The sequence below is a fragment of the Megascapheus bottae genome, chromosome 8, assembly GCF_031878675.1.
Source record: "Megascapheus bottae isolate mThoBot1 chromosome 8, mThoBot2.hap1, whole genome shotgun sequence".
Lineage (NCBI taxonomy): Eukaryota > Metazoa > Chordata > Mammalia > Rodentia > Geomyidae > Megascapheus > Megascapheus bottae.
The window spans coordinates 6934899-6957059 of NC_143516.1; the positions used below are offsets into that span (position 1 = coordinate 6934899).

Below are 22161 nucleotides of genomic sequence, written 5' to 3' on the forward strand. Positions count from 1 at the left end.
CTAGACTATGTGTCAGGTGGGGAAGGGGTACAGAAAGGGAGGAGAGGTATTATTCAAGTCAAATAAATCAAGTTTCATTTTTTTCCTGATAGCAAAAAAATGGTCTGGAAGCTTAAAAATGCAAAGTAAAATAGAATTTCCTTTATTAACTTGATGTGCCTTCAATCTTCATTTCACAGTAGAAAGTCTGTGATGCATAAAAAGTTCTGTTTAAACCACTGACCAAAGTATTCATTTTATTGCATAAAATATATATTCAACAAGATAAATAACTTAGAAACTCAAAAAGTGACACTCCACACGGATTCAAATGCAGGAAATAAAGCACAGAAGTTGAAAATCAGAAGTGCCGTCAACGATCTAGATTATCTGTACACAGTATAGACACAAACTAGATTATACTATATCAACTATTCTCAACACATCAATATTGCTAGGTACTGGTGGCTCACACCTGTAATCCTAGACTGAGATCTAAGAATCATGGTTCAAAGTCAGCCCAAATAACTACCAGAAAACTGGGAGTGATGCTGTGGTTCAACATGGTAGAAAAAGAGCTCAGAAACAGCGCCTAGCCCCATGACTGATTTTTACAAAATCATTGGGGCCAAGAGCGTGGCCTACTGGTAGAGTGCTTCCCTAGCATGCATGAAGACCCAGGTTCAATTCCATGGTTCCTCATACACAAAAAAAAACTGGTGCGGTGGCTCAAGGGGTAGAATGCTAGCCTTGAGAAAGCCCCAGGACAGTGGCCAGGCCCCAAGTTCTAGGCCCAGGACTCCCAAAATAAAACAAAAGAAAAAAATCAGTATTAACCACTTGATCCAAAGTATCACAGGATATATACACAGATCAAATCCCAGGATATATACACAATAGACACTAAGTTTCAAGTGTTTGAAATGGGTGTTTACTGGAATTGGGGGGCGGGGAGTGGAGTGCTAGTCCTGGCTTGAACTCTAGGCTCAAGCATTCTGCTACTTGAGGTGCAGCTCTACTTTAGGCATTTTTGGTAGCTATCCCGAATATTTTATAGTTAAATTTGTTGCTATAAATAAATGAACTCTACTGAGATAAATAGCAGGGCATGTTTTTTACTGAGTTCCCATTCTTGAATTCATTCACAAATAAATTATATTATTCTAGTTTATTTCCAAGTAACACTGTTTTAAATCTGGAATGCACTTTCCAGAAGTATATTAAGTGAAGTGAAATTAACAGATTGTCAAAAACTTTAGCCCCTGAAGAGAAGAAAACTGACCAACTCTTGCAAACAGCTGGTAGCAGTGGCTACCAGCCCACTCTCAAGTAACAGATCTGCTCCTGGAGCTGCCTCCTCCCTCCAGGCTCCAGCCTTGAACCCTGGCCAGAGTAACCCGTAACTCACTTAACCAAAGGTGAGTCACTCTTTATTGAGGCACTGTAAGAATGAGTCAAGTAATCCTGATGAAGAACCTTCCCCCATTTTTGGCAACACAAGCAGATGAAAAGTCAAAACTATTTTCCAGTCAAGTTAGAAATGGTGGTGCCAGGACTCGGGCTGGACCCAAAGGATGCCAGCTGACTCTGTGTGCCTACCCACCAAGGACAAGAATGCTGAGTGTTGAGAAATCCTAAATTCACCTGGGACACACAGCCTCCAATGCATGAACACTGCTAAGCAAGCACCACGCGTGACGGCGGGCTTCCATCACTAGAAAGGAAGGGGGCTTAAGAGGACGAGGAGGAAAACAAGTGCATACTTTTTATCTTGTCTTCTCAAACAGAGAGTTAACTGGGTGTTAGTGGCTCACATCTGTAATCCTAATCATTTAGGAGGCTGAGATACGAGGATCAAGTTTTGAAACCAAGTCCAGCAGACTCCTACCTCCAATTTATCAGCAAAAAGCCAAAAGTGGAGGAATGGCTCAAATGGTAGAGCATCAGTCATGAGTAAAGAAGCCAAGTGAGAGGTCAAGCCACAGTAAATAAAAATATACATTCCAGATAGAGAGCCAGACACATATGTACATGCATGCATACATACATACACCAAAAAAACTTTCTTGCTAAGTAAGGGACAATAAGGTACAAGCATGTTTACATTTATCTTTCCCAAATGTTTAAAATTATCGCTTTATATTCTTTGGACAAAAATTTTCATCATTTAGATTCACTCTCAATTTTCCATTTCTTTTCATTTTTTATTTAAGTGGAAAAGGGAAAAATGAGCCAGGGACTGGCTCATGACTGTAATCCTAGCTACTCAGGAAGCTGAGATTTGGGGGTCCCAGGACTCAAAGCCAGCCCAGGTAGGGAAGTCTTATCTCCAAGGAAAAACTCTAATCTCCAAGTAACCACCAGAAAACTGTAAACGTGGTGTGGCTCAATGTGGTAGAGTGCTTGTTAGCCTTGAGCAAAAAGTAAACAAAACAAAACTCAGGGACCAGTGCCCAGGCCCTGAGTTCAAGCCACATGACTGACTAAAAGAAGAAAGAAAGGAGGAAAAGGAGGAAGAGGAGAAATAGGAGGAAGGGGTGGAGGAGGAGGAGGAGGAAGAGGAGAAGGAGGAGGAGGAGGAGGAGGAGGAGGAGGAAGAGGAAAAAAAGAAGAAAAGAAAAGGAAAAGGAGCAGAAAATAGTTAAATATTCACGTCAATTTACAATGGTACCAAAATTAAAATACTGGTGAGTAAGCAGCACTACAGAGCAGCCATTCAAAAGTCTTTCCATGCTTGAGGACATGGCACCGACAGTGGCCTGCTTCAATCTCTGAACAGCATCACTAAAACAAACAACAACAATCCCCAGGAAATGGGCAGCAGCCTAGACGAGCCCAACGCGTGGACTGGCAGCAGCGTGGTAGAAGGGGGCACCTGTCTGTCAGAGGCCTTGTGAATTAACTTTCCAAATTAGCAGAGCTCCTCAAAAGGAGGTTCGTTCAGTATCTTTTCAATTGCAAGTCTATGTTTTAAGGAACATTTCAAGGAAATGATCAAACTATTTTAAACATAGGTTCCTATGGTGATTCCTGCCTTCGTCCAGTGAATATCCTCACCTAAATAGAGTGTGTACAGATATACGTATGTCTGCATATGTGTACATATATGTAAAAAACCATCTTCCAAGGTTTAGAGGAGATGGCTTTTGAAGGATAATGGTACTAGGACCATTAAAATTCCTCAAAAACACTAGGCTTATACATATTCAACGACAATTGAATTTTTCTACAAAGGGCAACCAAAAATAAAGAAACCATTATCAACAATGACAAAGAACAAAAACAATTTTTATTTCATGGACCACGTTATTAATAGACAATATAAATTTATTTATCCTAACAAAATAAGAAAGTAAGATTTTGAAGTATATCTTTTTATGCCACGCTAAAGTATTATCTGCCTACTCTAAAATCTTGATGGGAACTTCAAATTAAGAAATGATGAACTATAACCTCTTTGCCGTGCTATGGGTCTGTCTGCTGAAGGATACATAGCAGTATGAAGACAATGAGAAGCAGATCCTAAACTCCACCTTGGAGAGGACATTACAAAGCGGTGGTCCATGCTGAGCCCAACCTTGTGTGTTTGCGCTGGTATTGGATCAATAGTAAGTAAACAGAGGCAAATAATGTAACTATTCAAAGGATACATCCTGGTAAGGAAAACAAGTGCATACTGCCTTTACCTTAAAGACAAAATTATCACAACTTCAAGGTGAATATTAATTTTTGATTTTCTACAGTAAATTTCAAATGTACATTTCAATATAGCTTCCGGTTAATCATGCTAAAATATTTAAAAAATGATTTTCGTAACTGTAGTCCTTAACAATTATGTAGCAACAATTCTATATTAAGTTCCAAAACTCTTAATATAAAAGGGCTAGAAAAGACATCACTATTTATTTCAATTACAATAATTTCCTCTCTATTTTTTCCCCAAACTTAATATAAATTTAATCTATGCTTTCTACAACTAATGCCTGCACATGCAGACTGGGTTTATCTATGATAAACTAGGAAAGCAGCCCTTTCTAAGTGATACCACGTTTCACATGGCTCAGATGGGGAGGACCCAGGCACAACAGAACTGCATGTATTATGGGAGTGGAAGAAGCGCATGTGTGTGCACCTGCACGTGTGGGTGTGTGTGTGGGTGTGTGTGTGTGTGTGTGCGAGTGTGCGTGGCCTGTGGGGAAGGGTGTGCAAGCAGGCTAAAACTTAGGAAGTCAGAATTGACAAAGTAACAACAGAAAAAGCACCGCCAAATTATTACTTTGAATCTTTAAAAAAAAAAATTGAGTTTAAAAAATAAAAATAAAAACTCTTAGTCCCAGCTGCCTCGTGTCTCCCACATGAGAAACAGACTATGGATTTAGCTGTGTATACAAGGAAAAAAAAACTGTTATGAAATATTCATTTGAAAAGTAATTAAGTCCTGCAATTGAAATGCTAACCTTTCACAACACAGAAATCACCAGGCAGCTTTGAGATGGGAGGCTGGTGTCCTCCTGAGCTCATTACTATTCATTTAGCAACTCATCTACATGGCGATTTGGATTGTTTATATGTTCTTCACTTACTATAAGCTATAACGAATACAAAAGAACCAAACAATGAGTCTTCCTAAATAAGCAAAACATTTACAGACCACTATGCACCACTGCAATATACCTTAGTAAATCTTCCAAAAATACTTACGAAAACTAAATGTTCTCAGCTAAGAGAAGCTATATATCAACTGAGGTTAAGTTGCGTCGCCTCCCCCAAAAAGGTAGTTTTAAAATGTATCTTCTTTGTTTTATGTCAATAACAGAAATTTACTATTTTAATTTACAGTGTCTATAAAATTACACTACCTAACAAGAACTTAAAACCACAAATCTATCAGATAATACTATTTAATTCCTTCCCCTGATTTAAGAAGAAATTAGAACTTTAGGCTTCCAGTGCCTTTGTGGGTGTGGAAGGGAGTGTAGAAGAGCTGCCTTGCTGTTTGTTGGTGTTTCATCCATTCAAGTCACACACCACTGCTGTCACCAGGACCGGAGCTCCAACAGCTCCAACAGCTCATGATGGGCAGACGCCAAAAGTCAAGATGAGTTAATATTACAGCACTGGACAACCACAGACCAGGGGGCAGAACAGTCTTTGTGGCTGCTTCTGAAAGCCACCAAGCCTCTGAACCAGAAACAGAAGAGGGGGAGGAGAATTTCCCCTGCTTTGCTATTTCCTGCCCTTATTGGCAAGCACACATCTAACACTTAAGCCAAAAGAAACAGAAAAGGGGTTCAAGAACTCAAACTCCAACCACACACATCACATGCTGGAGTGACACACATCCTCCCGATGAGACCCTTACATTATAAGCACATAGAGACTTTGATCTGCAACATAACACTATAGAATTCCTACAAACAAGGAGAACTTCAAATAAATATGCTTAGAGAGAAGCTGTTTTGTTCAAGGTGCCTTACTGGTTTATAAACAGATGAACAAACTCTTGGTGTGCACTTGACCATTCTTCGTGAATACCATTTGGAATGTGTGATACGAGTGCCAATTATGAGGACAAAATAAAATAACTGGAAAGGCAAAACATCTAGCCAAAGAGTATTCCTAGGTTTACTCTATACAGGTGCTATGCAGTCATTTAAAACATAGCATAAAACTATGTTTGAAAAGAGAGTATATATAATCCAAAGTAATTCATTAAATCAGTACCTTTGGCTTAATATGCCCTCAGAAGGAGAAAAAAAAAAGTAATACAGGAAATAGTCATCTTAAATTTAGAGTAAATATTAACTACATGGTTATAATAACCAATGAAGCTATCTTATTTTTACTCTTTTCTCTTTTTTGGGGGGGGGAGGGCAGGCAATCCCGAGGCCTCAGGGCCTGGGCACTGTCCTCAGACACAGTTTTTTGCTCAAGGCTAACACTCTACCACTTGAGCCACAGCATCACTTCCAGCTTTTGTGTGTACATGTGGTACTGAGGTATCGAACCCAAGGCTTCGTGCATGCTAAATGAGCACTATTTTATTTTTATTTTTTTGCCAGTCCTGGGGCTTGGACTCGGGACCTGGGCACTGTCCTAGGACACTTTGCGCTCAAGGCTAGCGCTCTGCCACTTGAGCCACAGCACCACTTCGGGCTTTTTCTGAGCATGCGGTACCAAGGAATCAAACACAAGGGCTTTCATGCATGCAAGGCAAGCACTCTACCACTAGGCAATGCTCCCAGCCTGTCCCCCATTTTATTTTTAAAGAGAAAATTTTTATCACTAAGTAAATATTTTTTATTATTAATCTAAAATCAAAGTTCCTTAACAAATGAAAGAATGCATCAAAGCAGGATACCTATGGCTCACAACTGTAATCCTAGCTACTCAGGATGCTGGGATCTGAGGTTTAAGGTTCAAAGCTAGTTTGGGCAATTAATTGTGAGACTCCTTTCTCCAACAAACTATTCATAAAAGCTGGAAGTGGTGTAGTGGTTCAAGTGATAGAGTGCCAGCTTGAACAAAAATGCTCTGGGACAGTGCCCAGGCCCTGAGTTCAAGCCTCATAACCAACAACAACAACAACAAAAACAACAAAAAGGCCACCTAGGTGTGGTGACACATGCCTGTAATCCCACATACTTGGGAGGGAGAGTCTGTGAAGGTAATGGTTGAGGCTAGCCTGAGAAAAAAGTTTGGGCATGCGGGCATGAGCCTGCCATTCTAGTTACACAGGAAGAATACACAGGAGGATCATAGGCATAAAAGTCAGACTATCTCAAAAATAAAGCTAAAAGGGCTGGAGGCATAGCTACAGTTGTAGAGTGACTGCCTAGCAAGCAAAAGGCCCTGAGTTCAAAACCCTGCATTGGCAAAACAAAAACAAGAAAGTCTATGCCAGTAAAAATAAAGTTTGTGATAAAATGAAAGTGAATTGTTTTTCATAAGAAATAAATGGCAGTCCTTTCAATTAGCTTCATATTATATGGCCTTATGTATCAAGGTTTTGCCCTATTGTAAACCTCTGCTAGTAGAGCCCAAGGTTCCTACTGATTATGACGAATGAGGGAAACCATTGAGCCTAAGTTCCTTTGAGTCTGGCTTACTTCACTTAATATGATTTTTTCTAAGTCTTTCCATTTCCTAACAAATGGGGCGGTCATTCTTTTTGACAGCAGCACAGAAGTCCATTGTGTACAAATACCACAACTTGTTGATCCACTCATCAACTGAGGGACATCTAGGTTGGTTCCATATCTTTGCTATGGTGAATAGTGCTGCAATGAACATTGTTGTGCTAGTGAATTTAGTATGCCCTAGTTTCTGGATGGTTGGGTAAATGCCAAGTAGTGGAATTGCTGGGGTCATAGGGAAGCTCTATGTTTAGTCTTTTGAGGCACTGCCACACTTCTTTCCATAGTGGTTGAACGAGTTTGCACTCCCACCAACAGTGTAATAGTGATCCCTCCTGGCCACATCCCCTCCAGCATCTGTTATTATTCGTTTTCCTGATCCTGGCCATTCTAACTGGAGTGAGGTGGAATCTTAGAGTTGTTTTGATTTGCATTTCTTTTATGACCAGAGATGTTGAGCATTTCTTCATGTGTCTATAGGCCATTTTTGTTTCTTCTTCAGAGAAGACTCTCTTTAAGTCTTTGGCCAATTTTTTTTTTTTTTTTTTTTTTTTTTTGGCCAGTCCTGGGCTTGAGCTCAGGGCCTGAGCACTGTCCTTGGACTTTCTCAAGGCTACAGCTCTACCACTTGAGCCTCAGCACCACTTCCGGCTTTTTTCTATGTATGTGGTACCAAGGAATCGAACCCGGGTCTTCATGCATGCTAGGCAAGCACTTTAACCACTAGGCCAAACTCCCAGCCCCTTTGGCCCATTTTTTAATGGGATGGTTGTTACTTTGGAGAATAGTTTTGGAATGATTCAATTTTTTGAGTTGTTGATATATTTTAGATATGAGGCCTTTGTCCGTTGTTTGGTTGGTGAAGATCTTCTCCCACTCTGCAGGCTTCCTAATTAATTTACTAGCTATGTCCTTTGCCATACAAAAGCTCCGCAGTTTAATGCAGTCCCACTTATCCAGCCTTTTTCTGATTTGTTGTGATTCTTGGTCCTTATTAAGAAAGTTTCTACCTGTGCCAAGGAGGCCTAGTCTATCTCCTATTCCTTCCTGTAAAGTTTTCAGTGTGTCAGCTTTTACCTCCAGGTCTTTGATCCATTTGGAGTTAATTCTAGTGCAGGGTGACAAAAAAGGATCCAACTTTAATTTTCTGCAGGTGCTTAACCAGTTCTGCCAGCACAACTTGTTGAAGAGGCTGTCTTTCTTCCATTCTATTTTTTTGGCTCCCTTGTCAAAGATTAGGTGGCCATAGGTCTGTGGTTTAATATCTGGGTCCTCAGTTCTATTCCATTGGTCTTCAGGCCTGTTCCTGTGCCAGTACCAAGCTATTCTGAGAATTATAGCTCTGTAATAGAGTCTAAAGGTTGGAATTGAAATTCCTCCAGCGCTGTTCTTTCTGCTAAGAAGTGTTTTTGCTATACGGGGTCTTTTATTATTCCATATGAAATTTTGAATTGCCTCTTCTATTTCTTTAAAGAATGCCATTGGGATATTGATAGGTATTGCGTTGAATTTGTAGATAGCCCTTGGCAAGATTGTCATTTTCACATTGTTGATTCTTCCAATCCAGGAGCATGGGAGGTTTTTCCATTTCCTTAGTTCTGCTTTAATTTCCTTTTTTAGGGTTTTAAAGTTTTCGTCAAAAAGGTCCTTTACATTCTTAGTTAAGCTAATTCCTAGGTACTTTATTTTCTTTGAGGCTATTGTGAAAGGAGTTTCTTTCCTGATTATTGCCTCGTTCCTCTCACTGTTGGCATAAAGGAAGGCAGTTGATTTTTGAGGGTTGATTTTATAGCCTGCTACTCTTCCAAAGTTTTGAATCAGCTCAAGGAGCTTGGGGGTAGAGTCTATAGGATTCTTTAAATACAGAATCATGTCATCTGCAAAGAGGGATAGTTTTATTTCCTCTTTCCCTACTTGGATCCCCTTTATGCTTGCTTCTTGCCTTATTGCACTGGCTAGGAATTCTAGTACTATGTTAAAGAGTAGTGGAGAGAGTGGGCATCCTTGTCTCGTTCCTAATTTTAGAGGGAATGGCTTTAGATTTTCACCATTAAGTGTAATACTAGCAGTGGGTTTCTCATACACAGCCTTTATTACATTGAGGAATGTTCCATGGATTCCTAGTTTCTCCAGAGCTTTTAACATAAAGGGGTGTTGGATCTTGTCAGATGCCTTTTCCGCATCTATTGAGACAATCATGTGATTTTTGTCCTTGCTCCTGTTGATGTGTTGAATTATATGAATTGATTTTCGTATGTTGAACCAGCTTTGCCTCCCTGTGATGAATTCAGTTTGATCATAGTGTATAATTTTTTTGATGAGTTGTTGTAGACGGTTGGCCAGTATTTTGTTGAGAAGTTTTGCATCGATGTTCATCAAAGAAATAGGTCTATAGTTCTCTTTCTTTGATGAATCTGTCTGGTTTGGAGATGAGGGTTATACTGGCTTCATAGAATGAGTTTGGTAAAGAACCTTCATTTTCAATTTCGTTGAAGAGCTTGAGGAGTATTGGTGTGAGCTCTACTTTGAAGACCTTATAGAATTCAGCTGTGAATCCATCTGGCCCTGGGCTTTTCTTAGGTGGAAGTTCTCTAATTGCCATTTCTATTTCAGAGCTTGAAATAGGTCTGTTGAGTTGGGTTAGTTCTTCTTGGTTCAGTGTGGGTATGTTAATATTGGCTAGGAATTCATCCATTTCATCTAGATTCTCAAATTTGTTGGCGTAAAGGTTTGAGAAGTATTCCCTCATGATATTCTGGATCTTGGTAATTTCTGTTGTGCTGTCCCTTGGTTATCTCATATTGTTATAGTATCCCACTTTGTTATCTGATATATTGAATTTATTTGTATTTGGTTATTTGAAATTTGATAGGGAAGGGGGGAAAACCAAGAAGGGTGGGGGGTGTGGGGGGGAGGGTAATGGGTACCAAGACATGTGAAAGGGTATCAATGTATGTGAATTAATGCACCTTCTATCTGGCAAATATCATGTAACCCTTTTACTAATTACAATAAAAAAAAATAAAGAGAGAAAAAAAAAAAGAAAGAAATGGCAATTTGTCCCCTGCCCAAATGAAGTTTTCACTCTGTGGAATGCACAGAATATGGATTTTTTTAATTTGAAAGTTATATTCCATATTGTCCGAAAAGAAATAAGCCCACTACCTGACTTATGGAACAGTAACCCCTCTGTACATCATCTTTATAATAACACTAAGATGATTCTACCTTTCTCAGCAAAAAAAAACCACAAGTCATAAATAAGATCACAGGTGTTACTTTGCATTGTGTGCCCATCTACCTCCACCTCGACAATGATCCACAAAACTTTCCCTATGAATCACTTTCACAGGCAGCAGGAGACACCAGCCACACACAGTGATATTGCCTAATCTTCCAATATTCCGAAGTAATACCCTGGCCACCAACCTTCTATCAAGCAATCACTCAAGTAAAGGCAGACCAAGACCAGGGAAAGACCAGGTTGCACCTGTTGCCCCCAATAAGACCAGGAGACAGGCTGGGGCCATCTACCAGTTGGCAGGACAGGAGCACAGTGGGCTCACTCCTAAAGAATAGCACACCACCCCCATCACCCACTCACTGGGGCAGAAGCCCTTCACGTTCCAAACTGCAGCGGTGGGGCCCATCAGTCCTCTGTGTGCAGTGAAAAGGATCTAAACAAAGGCCTGCTACCTGGCAGAACGCTCACTGGCTAAATACAACAGGTGCTCTAGGAGTGCTTATTCAACAGCCCAACATACCAGCTTAGAGCCTATCTTTCAGACTTTATGTCAAAAAAAAAAAAAAAGCAACATATAAAGAGTTAATGCAGCCACTAAAGTGGTAGAGCGCCTGTCTAGCAAATACAAATCCTAAGTTCAAACCCCAGTAAGTTCAAACAAAAATAGTAACAATTTCAAAAACCACCACATTAGTTTGGAATGCAGAGAAAGTTCTATGCTAAAATAAAAAGTAGATGGACACTGTGGCTCTAGTGCCAGTTAATCCTAGCTACTCAGGAGACTGAGATCTGAGGATCAAGGTTCAAAACCAGTCCAGGCACAAAAGAATCTGAGATTCTTATCTCCAATAACCTCTAGAAAATGGGAAGTGGACGGTAGCCTTGAGCTGAAGAGCTCAGGAACAATGCCCAGGCCAAGTTCAAGCCCCATAACCTACCAAAAAAAAGAAAAAGAAAACAGGAAAAGAAAAAGAAAAACTATAAACTCTTCAAAGACAATTCTGAAAGAAAACCAGCAAAAAAATAAGAAATTAGATGAGTACACTAGAAACCAGAGAAAAAGTTGTAATGAAGAGTGGTAACCTAGAATAGCCAAAAATGCCTTAAAAGTCAGCTTCTGTATCCAAGAGCTATAAACCCAAGAATTCAACCAGCCATGCACAAAATTTTTGCAGAAACAACAACAACACGTTTCCACACTATACATTTACCAACATTTGTTTCTGCTTATGGCTCCCTAAGTAATACATGTTAACAGTTACTTGCATTGAATTAGGCATCACAAGTAATCTAGAGGTGATTTCAAAGACATGGTGGCATGTACATGATTTATATAAAATCGTGTACCACTTTATAGAGGAGAGCTGAGTATCTGCAGGCTTTGTCATCCACAGTGGTCCTGGAAAACCAGTTCCAGGTAGCAAGGGGACTTCCACAGGTTCTCCACAGGAGCTATAATTAGGGCAAGATTTAGCAAATTTCATTCCTGTGTTTCCTTTGGGAGATGGGTCTAAATATACTTAATGGAAATCTCAGTGCAAACCAATCTATCTTCAACTCAAGCTGAAACTGCTGGCCAATTAGAAAAGCTTTCACGGCCACCAACTTCTACGGTCACCACCTACTGAACCATGAAAGGCTAAGATCAGGAGAGAGCATGTCTTCAGGATTCCTTCATAGCTGCCACTTCATGATCCTGCAGTTGTCTGATGCAGTTTTCCCCTGAAACTATAAAGCTTATTGCCAAAGCTTGTGAGTACTCTGCCTCCAAGATGACTAACTCCAGGATCCACTCAGCCGGGCTTCTAAGAGATGAGAAGTGGGCAAGGCAGACACAGCTTATTACAACTGCAAGCAGAAAGTACATGTCTTCCACCTGTGAACACATGAAAGGAGCTGAGAGCCATCCAAGAAGAAGAGGAGGGGAAAGGAGGGGCGGGGGGTAGCAAAGCTTTCCCTGAGGGGCCCTCTTGCTTCCCAAAGCAGTGGTCAGCCAGGAGGAAGAAGCAGAATTGTAGGTCCCAGAGCATTTCTAGCCTCTAACAAAATCTCTCCAGAAAGCACTGTGGGTGACAAGTAACGAGTGGCGTGGTATGTACAGTAGTGCTAGATTTATTTCACAACAGAGTGGCAATAACCACAATATCAACAACTGTGTGAAGGTCCCTAATAATCACAGACCATTTAGAAAAGCTGCATGTCACAACTGCAGTTCAGTTGAGACAGGATGGGCGAGAAGTCTATCTTAAGAGCAGTCACCTTTCCAGTGACATCAGAATGAAGGGTAGCAGCTGGTTCTGCCAACCACACCTTTAAAGTATTCTATTTGGTTACCAACATCATATGTGGACATGCTTACACAAAATAAAGTGCACCAGAGAGTCTGAAATAAGAGGAAGCTGGAGTGCTGTCACCCAAGTAGAGTCAGCGCTACATCAGAGGCGGAGGCAGAACAATCATCTGACACAGAGTAATCCAAGGTAGTTGAACGGTACAATCACAGTCATACACAGTCATAGCCATGAGGAAGCTGAGGCAGGATGACCCCTGTGTGTGTGTGTGTGTGTGTGTGTGTGTGTGTACATGCATGCATGCATGTGCAGAAAGGGGCGTGGGGAGGAAGAAGGGAAGGAGACAGGAGGAAAGGGGACTTGAAACTACACTATACATTAAAGGAACTAGTCAAAAATCTCAAGAAAAGTAAAAACTTGCTATGATGGCTGAAGGCTATCACATAAAAGGCTATAAATTTATTTTGTGGGCATGAAGAAGGAAGAAAGAAAATTGAAATCAAAGAAAATAATTAGAAATATTATGAGACTATATGTAATAATGTTAACATGATATATTGCTATTATATAGTAGATGTTATATATTAATAAGTAGCAACATATCACTATATACAATATTATAATATTTAATATTACTGTATAAAATATTTAATATCAAATACTATTACATATATTATATATATATTATTGCTACAATAGTAGTATAGTATAACATATGAATACAAGCATGAATTCCCCAAATAAATGGCCCCAAATATTTTCTGAAGGAGCATTCAAAATGATGTTAAGAATGCAATTTATGTTTCAGGTAGGCAAGGACTTGAACATACTACACAAACCACAAAACTTTATCACTTTTCTAGTGACAAAATATCACAAATCTAAGCAAGCATGATCATGGATAAATGTATAGTCTGACATGGCAGAGATTGAACAGAGATTATTGCATACCGTTACATCAAGTGCAACCTGTTCAAAGTATCCCATGTATCCCAGAACTAAGCACTTCAAACACTTTGTGAAGGCTCAGAATACCAACTAGAACTAAAGGACACATTGAGGGTGGGAGGAGAGTCCCACTTGGTCACAGTTCCTGACTTTTTAAATCAAGGCGGCACATTATAACTTCGACCACAGCTCTACTTGCAGCTTTTTGGAGGTTTACTACAGGTTAAGAGTCTCATGGACTTTCTGGCCCCGCTTGGCTTCAAACCACAGTCCTCTGATCTCAGTCTCCTGAATAGCTAAGATTATAGGGGGAATCACTCATGCCCAACTGCTTTAATTTTTTGTTTGTTGTTTTTTTATTGTTGTTGTTCTGGTCAGTCACAGGGCTTGAAATCTGGGCCTTGGACGCTGTCCCTGAGCTCTTCAAGGCTACCCCTGGGCCTGGGTGTTGTCCCTGAGCTCTAGAGGTTAATTGGAGATAGGAGTCTCAAGGTCTTTAGTGTCTGGGCCGGCTTTGAACTGAGATCCTCAGATCTTAGCCTCCTGGGCAGTTAGGATTACAGGCGTGAGCCACCGCGCCCAGCTGTTTTAAAAATATTTTTAAAACTTAGTTCCTTAAAACTTTGTCACTCTGAAATCACTTAAGATCATGCACATAATGAGTTAAGTCCAAAAAAACAGAGAAGCAACAAAGCAAATCTGACTGCATGTTTGAAAAAGCCTATAAAATGTTACAAGCAAAACAGGAAAGCCTGTGTTAATAATGCATAAACCAAAAGGAAAAAAAAAAACTACCCATTTAATGGAATAATGCTTTTATCCTTGCAGTTAAAATGAAATAAACCGTGACTATTAATCTAGTAAGACCATGTAAAAATGTAATTTTTAAACATTTACTAAAAGGGGATAGTTCAGTAACCACTCTAAAAATCAAGGCCTTGTGTACAGCAGCGTTTAAAAGCTAAATACCAATCTCCTGTCTGTGAGGCCATTACCCGCCCTGTCACCATAGCAACGCTAACAGTGTGCCTGACTTCAAAGACAAAGATGTAATTTCAGACTTCCAGCAGCCAGAGGGAGTGGTAAGAATATTCTACCCAGGCAGCAGTCAGCTGATGATAAATTATAAAAATATCCAGGAAGGTTATGAGGCGGACTGTACCACATACTCTCCTATTCCTGGGGGAAGACTTGCATTAGGCAAACACACCAGGAGACAGCAAGAGTAAAACAAAAAGTAAACAAGAAAGAATCTCAATGGAGTCCATTTTTTTTTTAATTACATTGCAGACTTCTGCCTTCCTTTCCTCGTTCCCAGGAGACTATAAAAATAGTTTTTACCAACTCCTTTTTCTCATTCAAATCAAGAGTGACTGGAGATCTGTTGTAAATGTTCCAAGGGACTTGAAAACCATGTCTGTAACTGTGACTTGTGAATTTGTGCAATGCCGGTATTTGACAAAAAGCCTTCTTGTAAGTAGCAGGAGCCAGTGAAGGGGCACAATGGAAGCCACCTGAGCAGAGCGCAAGGGAGAGCCTAGGTGCTGTGCTTTCCAGCCACCCAGTGGCATCCCAGAACACTCAGATAACTTTTAAATCTTCCAAGGAGACAGCTGTTTCACAATTTTACAACTGAATAGTTCTTTGAAGTAAAAGTTCTATGGTTGACAGTGCTCCAAAGTCCAGAGCAAGTAATTCTTCTCAAGGTTATAAAGCACGACAAAAAAGGATAAAGTTGAAGTTAAGAGCCGTTGTCATTTTTTTTTTGTTCTGATACTTGAGCTTGAACTCAGGGCCTGAGCACTGGCTCTTAGCCCTGAGTTCAAGCTTTATCACTAAGCCACATCTCTAGTTCTGGCTTTTGTGTGTTTAGAGATAAGAGCCTTGGATCTGTCTGCCCAGGCTCACTTCACACATGATCCTCAGATCTGTCTCTTGCATAACTAAGTAACAAATGTTACAGGCAGTGATGGGCTAAGAGTCTCTGCAAGGAAGTACGATCAAACCTCCTAAGTAGGGTTTTCTTTTACCAGATGTTAGTTATGAGAAATAAGATCATCCACTAAGCAAATGGAAGGAGATGTGTTTACCGAGCTCGTCTTACAAGCATAAGCACAATGCACATAATAAATTCTCTTTATTTATGGTTCTGGGCTTTAAAATGGCTAGTTTCCTTCCAGTAGCAGAAACAGACATGGCTGTCCCTTTTTTTTAGATCTGTAGACAGGCCTGGTTCCCTTCTATTCAGGGAAAGAGTTGTACACTTCTATTCCAACTAGTCACTGGCCCCAAACCCATTTTCAAAGTATAAAGCACAGCAATCAAAGTATACCTGGAGGCTGAGTTTCCTCCAGCAACCAGTTCTAAAGAGGTAGAGTGGAGAGTATCAAGGAGGCATGCTTTCTCCCAGTGAGTAAGCTGATCTAATGGTAGACATGTTTTCTTCAGAAGAGAATTCCAATCTTATACAGTTGTGAAAAATACAAGCACTAACCTTGCCATGGTTAACTAGAATAGATGTAACTATTAAGTCATTGCTGTGGTACGTACACTGTAAATTCAGACTACCATCAGTTTACCAGTTAATTATGAAACTTAATCTTGTAAACCCATAAAAATGGACAGAAGGGAAATCCCACGTTTCATACACATACACATACACACACACACAATATTTTTTTATGTAAGTGAAAAAGCACTCTCCAGAATTTAGCTGTCTTTACTAGATGGATTTTCATTCTGCTACACATGTTTATAAGGGAAGTATTTTTTAAATTACTATGAAATGAAAATGGGCTCAATAAACTACTTCTCTGGACACAATTGCTAGATTTATAATTTTGACAGTTAAAGCAGTTAAGCAAGTTATCAAAAGAAAAAAAAACAAACCAATCAATCATTCATTTATGTGACAGGGACCAATTTAGGCCCTGGGTAATCATCACAAATAATGTAAAATAAGTTTTTAACAATATATTAACAAGTACATATTTTGGCATTTCTACTCATTATTTTCACAGGAGTATTTTATATGTTTCTTTGTCAAATATTTCCTCAAAAATAATGGAACAAAGTGATATTCCTTTCTTAAGAAACAGTACGTTTTGCTTCTTCTTAAGGATTAAGGATGATGTAACCTAGATAGAGAGACTGTAGTTCAAGGACAGACCTGACCAAAAAAAAAAAAAAAAAGATTTCCCCAAGACATCATCTCCGCCTAGTGCAGGGGCACACACCTATCACACAGAGAAGCCAAGTGGGAGGACCAGAGTCCAGGCAAGAAGAGGCAAACATAGGCACTATTATTTATTCCATGCAAAAAGAGCTATGGACATGGTTCAAGTTGTAGCTTAGCCTATACATATTAAGACGCTATCTCTTGGGTGAGGGGGGGAGGAGAAAGAAGAAATTAGAGAAAGTAAAAATACATTCATCTATTTCACCTGTACAGTTATAATCATTTCCTCTATAATTTCCCCAGGAACTTTTCAGTCACTGTCATTGTGTCTGAAAGTGTAGCACTAGAAAACCAGAGCAAGGAACTTCAAGACAGCAGAGTCTGAAACATACCACCTGACTTCAAATAGCATGCCGACCCTCCAAGTGGCATGAAGAAAAGCAGAATCTAAATTGGTATATTTCCTATATTAATGTGATTACGTAGGCCTGCCCCATCCCTCCCCTACACACACACACACACACACACACACACACACTCACACACGTGCTCGTGCCAACTCATGGAACTCATTTTAAAGAAAGGGTTTAACATGCATCATTATAGCTTTCTCTCTTTTCCAGAGATTTGTTCAGTCATTGCTGGATGCTTCTAGATAACCAACCTAGTTATGTCTCAGAAATCTGAAAACAGAGACATCTAAGTTTATCTACAACAGACTTGGCTATAAGACAAGTAGATTTTTACCTATGCCTTTACTTTTGTCTGCTCTGAAATGATTTTACGACTCACTGATACCAGAGGTGGAAACAGAATGGTGAACTCAAATCACCAGAGTCATTTTGCAGAAATTGGGGGATTGAGATCCTAGGCCAACACTGGCACAAGAGCTGAGACTCCACATGTTAATCCATGACTGGGCATGGTCGCATGCCCTTGTCATTCCAAGCTATCGAGTAACCATGATAGCTACATACATGTATGTACTGTGTATATAGGTATGTGTACATGGGCATATAAAACCACCTGCCCAGGTTTAAATATGAAATGGCTTTTGAAGGCAAATGACACTAGAGGGAAGGAGAAAGGAAGGAGCAAGGGTAAGGGAAGTGGTAGGAGAAAAGAAAGGCAAAGAGAAAGAAGAAGGAAGGGAAAAGGAAGAAAGAAATGAGAGGAAAAGTGGTAACTCTAGAGAGTTCAAAGTAATTTCTCTAAGGTTCAAGTCTATCTGGTAAAATTGCTAAAAGGGGTAAACCGTCTACAAACTGTATGTTAACAAGGCCAGGTACCAAATCACTACTATCACATGCTTTCAGCAGATGTAGGTGAAGTAAAGACAGCAGAAGACAAGGAGCAAAAGTACTGAATTTCTAGACAGGCTCACAAAATAAGTTTCATTATAGGGCACAATAGCAGAGATGTTAAACCAGGAAATGTTCCTGAAAAAAGAACTGGCATAAGAACATCGTCTAAATCATTGAAAAATGAAAGTATACAAAAGAAAGCATACACAGCAAGCTGCCTTTACTCAAGCAAAGAGCTGCACTAGAGCACACGTATAATGCCAGCCCTAAAAGTAAAGAAACTGAAGCAGCTCTGGCTGGATCCCAATCCAACTACCTGCATCTGAAATTAGTTCCTTCTTTCTTTTTCTTTTCTTTTTTTTTTTTCTCCAGGCTTGATTCGCTTTATTACTCCTAGATAAAATCTTAGGTGGTAGCCACAGCTGGAGCTTGGGCCCTCTGCACGGAGACTCTGGTGTGAGTGTTCACAAGATGGTCAGTGAATTCCTGGTCAGGAGATTTGGTGAACATGGTCTCTTCCCAGAGGTCAGGTAGGTCCTAGCGATGGCATCAAAAGTGCCGTGGTGAAGTTTCCCGAGGTGGCAGTACAGCCCCTAGCTGAGGTGCAGCAGTCATGGATACCAGCCATCACCCACAGCTTCCTGGGGTGCCTCTGGGGGCGGGGAGGAGAGGCAGCAGCACAGAGCCACAGCAGCCTGTCACCTTGCACGAGGTGCGAGGACAGTGCAAGGCTTCCCAGTCTTGTTCCCCCCAGTGGCCTCTCCGCATGGGGACCATGGAGAGCTTGGCCAGGAGGATGGTCCCTCGGATGGCAGTAACAACCTCCCTGGAGCACTTCACAGGAGGCCGACATGGTCACTGTAGTCACCAATGGACACAGATGCCTTGACCCTCTCTGTTCCGAGGGTCTGCCTCTGCATGGGCATGAAATTCAACACCTCGTCACCAAACGGGGCCACCTGGTTCAGGTCATGAAGATCCAGTCTTTGGAGGCCATCTATCCTTTGTCCCTGCCAACCAAGGGGACAGTTTGGTGATGGGGATCCATCCATTCCTTGTCTTTGGCCTTGCCTCCACGAGTCCCATGGCCACAGCCTCTACCACAACCTCGACCCCACAGGCCGCTACCTAAGCCTCCTGGGAAGCCACTGCAGCCTCCCAAGCCTGGGCCCTCAGGGTCCCGAAGCCCCAGGGCCTCCCACTGCACCGGTCTTCCATTTAGTGTCTTCCCGGAGAAGCAGCAGCCTGAACTCATTTCTTATGACAGACCTCCTGTCATTCACCAGGGCAGAGTTAGGTTATGTTTCTCTTGGTTGTTTATACAAAATCTGTTACTACATTCTTCTTGTTGGTGGTGGTTGTGGGGCTTGAACTCAGGGCATGGGCACTGTCCCTGAGCGGTTCAGCTCAAGGCTAGAGCTCTACTACTTGAGACACAGCTCTACTTCTGATTTTCTGGAGTCTCATGGACTTTTGTGCCTAGCCAGTCAGGAGGCTGAGACCCTCGGATCTCAGCTCATAGTCATATTTAGCTTGTTTCTTTCCTGGAAGAAGTCCAATTGTTGATGCTTTATTCAATTTATCAATGTATATGCCTATTTTTGACAATGTTTTATTTTATTTTAAAAACAACCTAAAATATAGCTTTAGCAAGAAAGATGAATTGCTTTCTTTTACAAGTTTTAAAATTCAAGCCAAGTTTATTGAGGAATTTTTTTTTTAATGGGTCATGGGGCTTGAACTCGGCCTGGGCGCTGTCCCTGAGCTCTTCAGTCAAGGCTCCCGGCCTACCCTTGAGCCAAGCCCCACTTCCTGTTTTCTAGAAGTTAATTGCAGATAAGAGTCTCAGGTCCTTTTGTGCCTGGGCAGGTTTTGTACCTTGATCCTCAGCTCTCAGCCTCCTGAGTAGCTAGGATTGCAGTCACTGCGCCCAGAGAGGACTTGTTTTAATTTCACATCACCCTGCATTTGGTACCAACTCATTTGACATATCAGTCAGGCTGAGTACCATTTACTATTTCCTTTAAGGCCACAATTTCTTCTTCTGCATTCTGACTGCCCACACTAAAACAGCAGATTCAGCCTCATCAGTGACGTCATTCTCTATGGCAGTCTTCCTAGTTCTAGTTGGAACACTCTGAAAATGAAGGTTTTGCAGAAAGAAAGGCATGTCACAGGTTTACCCATCTTAGAAACCAGAAGTGACTCTGTATTTCAATCAAATAAGCTCATGTGGTGATGCATGCCTATGTTCTCAGCTACACACGAGGTACATGGTGAAGGATATAAGTGCTCTGAGGCCAGCCTTGGACAAATATACATGATTGTACTTGGAAAATAACTAAACCAAAAAGGAATGGAGGCATAATGCAAGTAGTACCTCCCCCCTCCCAAAAAGTAGCTATCGATAAATAACTGCTAAAAATGCATACTTAAATTTGAAATCAATATTCTGCATTGAACATATACAATATGCATAAATTGATGCATTCTAGCTCTACTGCAAATGAATTCGAGCAGCCTTCAACAATATTGAAATGATATGCCAATAATGAAATAAAGTCAGAAGATGTACACATCCCAGTCTAAAGTTTGGTAAAATTTAGGCTTGTGAATGGGTTTAACAACAGTGCCCAAAGCATTTTCTGTTTTTAATAAAATACATTATAAAAAGAAAGAGAGAGAAAGCTTAGTCACTTTTTTGTGGCTTAAAGCTTTTCTTTTTCTTTTACTCCAGGCTTAAACAAAGTTCAGTGGGGCAGCAAACTGCCTGTTTTAAATTGCAGTCTGTATTTTAAAATAGAATGCATGCACGGCATGTTCCCAAAGCTAGGGGGTGGGAGTGTTATTCACGGAAAATTGAAGGCTTGTTGAGTCAATAATCTTCTTTCACACAGCAACAATTTTCAGCTAAAATTTCTTGACCCAAACAAAGGAAAACAAGACCATTCAGTTACTTTACAACAACTTAGATAAGGGAAAAGAAAAAGATAGGAGGGAGACCTCTAAAATCCTGCATTGTGATAGAAGAACAGGAAAACCTTGGTTCAGGAGAGCCTTTTCTGCATGTATTTATTTCCTCTTGTAAACTGACAGTTAATATTAAAAATAGTTACTTCCAGGCCCAAGAAAAACATAAAAGCAAATAACCAGTCTACAAATGCTACCATGAGCTCCTGCTGCTTACACATCCCTAGTTATAGGAAACAGATGTGTGCTTTCTCTTTACCTGCAATGTGGAAATCTGTAAAGTAAAAGCTATTTCCCATGAAAGTAGGATAATGTAAAGTCAAATGCGTTGGTTGCCTCCTGTTGGTTAGCACCTGTGTGGGTCTGGAGGGGAATGGCACTAGAGAAGGTGGCTCAGGAGAGGAGGGGAGGCCAGCCACCCTGCAGGCACTGTAGAACAGAGACCTACCAGCAGGTCCGGCTGCAAGGGGTCCTTACAACACCAGAACCCTCGTTACTACCTCAAATCAGCAATGAAAAGAAGCAAGGTAAAGCATGTACTCCTGTTCAAGTCCAGGCTGTGTTAGCATGCCCCCTGCGACTCTACTTCCCATCCCCATCAGTCCTTCAGGTGCCCAGCCTCCAGCTTCTCCTCCTGACTGTAGACCTGACAGGCTAATGCCAAATATGCTCTGCTAGGGCTTTCAAAGATGGCCTCAATAACCAGGCCACAGAGAGAAGCCCTCTGTAGCCTCACCCAGGACATCCTGGAACCAAATTTAGGTCAAAGCCTAGAAGGCCTCCATTTGTTAGGGTAAAATTTGTGTTCAGGCTTTTCTTTTAGCCAGCAGAATCTGCATTTATCATCCCTTGCTTAATGAGCCCCATTCATCAGCTAGAGATCATCGTTATCTTTCTATTATCAAAACCAATATCCTGTGAATCAGTTATACTTCAGCCCTTCCTCATCTCCAATTTTGTCTACTCTATTTTTTGTAGTACTCCTTCATAATCCTTCATTAATTTTAAAGAACTAATTGACAGCCCTACAAAAATGGGTTGAAACTCATTTCCCCCCATACATAAGGGAAAATCTCCAGACTATTACATGAAAAAGTTTTCAGAGGGCATT

At 40.7% G+C, this 22161-nt stretch overlaps 1 protein-coding gene and 1 pseudogene across 8 annotated transcripts in view; both read right to left on the bottom strand.

The window, feature by feature from the left end:
• The window catches only part of Arid1b (AT-rich interaction domain 1B), a 323358-nt gene that overhangs the window by 176099 nt on the left and 125098 nt on the right, over positions 1 to 22161 (bottom strand). The gene's annotated exons all lie outside the window — the stretch shown is intronic.
• Positions 18070 to 20487, bottom strand: LOC150059498 (small ribosomal subunit protein uS5 pseudogene; annotated as a pseudogene).